Raw genomic sequence first — 2482 nt, forward strand, 5'->3', positions numbered from 1 at the left:
ATTATGTGCTATCAAATGAGCTCGGGTGAGTATGGCATTAGCAATGGTGGCTGAAGACAAGCAAATCAATCGGGTTCTTGAGGAAATTTTTGCCGAAGAGGTATGTCGGATGCTCTTTTCTGAAGGTCTATACAACTGAAGAGTTCATTCAAGTAGACAAACATGTCTGGTCCTTGTGGCCATTCTTGAATGAATCTAAGCATTATTGTTAATTTCTTTTATAGGGGAACGAGATGTGTATTAGACCAGCAGAGTTCTATTTATATGATCAAGAAGAGTTGTGCTTTTACGAGATCATGATCAGAGGTCGACAGAGACAGGAGATTGTGATTGTGATTGTGATTAGTAATTAGTAATTCCAAGTGACATCCCTCTTTAATCATGACTAGTAATTCACTCTAAGTGACACCTGTGTTTTAAAGTTCCAAATTTGTTAAAATTATTTAATTGCCCTTTTGTTTCATCTTTTATTACAGTTTTTGACATTTTTTATTATTTAGTTGAGCAATGAGGTTGAGATTGAAAAGGGGAATGGGAATCGAGTGTTTCGTGTTCCGGTTTTTTTTTTTTTTCCTACTGTTGAGTTGATTTGTGAATATTTGTTTTATTTTATTATATTTAATTGTTTGTATGTTGGAAAAATAGATCCATGGAGGGAGTGCATTAGGAAGGATCTATGGAAGTCGACGTTATCGAAATTGTATCATGGATGTAGTAATGCCGGCAAATAAGTTTGCTAGTGAGTATCATCAACTTTTTAATTTTGTGCATGGACTAATTAGTATATTTTCTATATGAGAAGGTTGAAGTTAAAATGGTAGGGTTTTGAATTAGTTATGTAGTGCTTTTGAAATTGGATTTAAGTTGTGCAGGTTTGAAGTTGTTACTAATTCCAACCATTACTTGATGATTGCAACTAGTGGAGGTTTGAATCGACAAAGAACGATGGTAATTTTCTTTAATTTTATATCCAAATCTTCACTTTATTCGTATAATGATGATGCTATTCTTAATGCTAACTAGTTAGGAAGCCTTAGAATCTCTTACATAGCAAATGTAGGTATGCACTTGAGCCTGATACTATTTGATTGATACCTTGTATTGGCATGACAACATACCTTGTATAGGGTTGGGGGCAGGGTTGATCATTGTCGAGATTTTTGTCTACAACTAAAGTGATATAAGTACTAAGTATTCCTCGGATTGCAATCCCTTAAATATTAACATTTGAACGTCTGTTTACTTGGAGTCTGTTAGTATCGAGTAATGAAGACATGTTTTTTTTCAGTATCGCTAAAGGGTGGAGTCGGTGTGCTGTGCTGGTGGAGATTGTTGTAATGAAGGCGTTTTTTTTTGTGGTGAATTAGGACCTTAATAGACGATAAAAAGTTTGATTTGATTCAGTATGTTTAAATTTGTTGGAGCAAGATTTATATGACAATCAGTTGTACTGAAGATTCTCAGTAATTTTAGTTTTTCATGATTACTGTTCTCATCTTTATTTGCTATTACTTGAGTGATATAGGTGTAGTAGATTCGCTCTTAAGGCGTGGCTAGCTCCATGAACCGATAGTCCCTCAAATTTGCCTATTTGGCTCCAAAGGATATTTATAATTGTGCTGACACAATGTTAGCGTTCTCTCACCTTGGTTGGGGCAGGTTTAGCTGGTTGCTACAAAATATGAGATTTTTTTTTATTATTTGCAACCCATCAGCAATGGTTCATAACCGTTACAAATTTAAAAACGCGTTGCTAAAATTTTGTACCAAACAGGGGCATAAACAAGTGTTGCAAATATTTGCAACGCTTAAAACCGTTGAAATTTCTGTTTGCAACAGCTAATAAGCGTTGGAAATTTCAATTTGCAACGGTTAATAACCGTTGGAAATTTTTGTTTGTAACGGCTAATAAGCATTGGAAATTTCAGTTTGCAACGGTTAATAACCGTTGGAAATTTCTATTTGCAACGCTTATTAACCGTTTCAAAAATTTCCAACACTTTACCTACGCCATATTTGCAACGCTTAAAAAGAAATTTCAGTTTGCAACGGTTAATAACCAAAGAAATTTCAGCTTTTTTGCTGTTGCAAATAGCCTATTATGGTGTAGTGCTTCATGGGTCCTTTTCCTCCTTCCTTTGGTTATCTTTATATTCTTGTTGCCGTAGACTATGTTTCTAAGTGGGTTGAGGCGGTGCCATGTAAAACAAATGATCATAAAGTCATAGTTAACTTTTTAAAATATAATATATTTTCTCGTTTTGGTACTCCTCGTGCAATTATAAGTGATAATGGTACTAATTTTACACACCGAGCATTTGAATCTTTAATGAAAAAGTATTTTATTATTCATAAGCTTTCTACCCCATACTATCCTCAAACTAGTGGCCAAGTTGAAGTATCGAATAGGGAAATTAAGCGGATTTTAGAAAAGACTGTACGACCTGACCATAAGGATTGGTCTCAACGTCTTAATGATTCT

General features: G+C 34.5%; 1 long non-coding RNA gene across 1 annotated transcript; it reads left to right on the top strand.

Annotated features, from left to right (window-relative positions):
* Positions 1 to 658, top strand: LOC147481466 (uncharacterized). Its single transcript, XR_015203490.1, has 4 exons — positions 1 to 100; positions 225 to 352; positions 501 to 557; positions 646 to 658. It is a non-coding gene; the product is annotated as an uncharacterized LOC147481466 (long non-coding RNA).
* Positions 659 to 2482: the final 1824 nt, after the last annotated feature.

This window comes from Coptis chinensis, chromosome 8 (genome assembly GCF_015680905.1).
Source record: "Coptis chinensis isolate HL-2020 chromosome 8, ASM1568090v1, whole genome shotgun sequence".
In the NCBI taxonomy this organism is placed as follows: Eukaryota; Viridiplantae; Streptophyta; class Magnoliopsida; order Ranunculales; family Ranunculaceae; genus Coptis; species Coptis chinensis.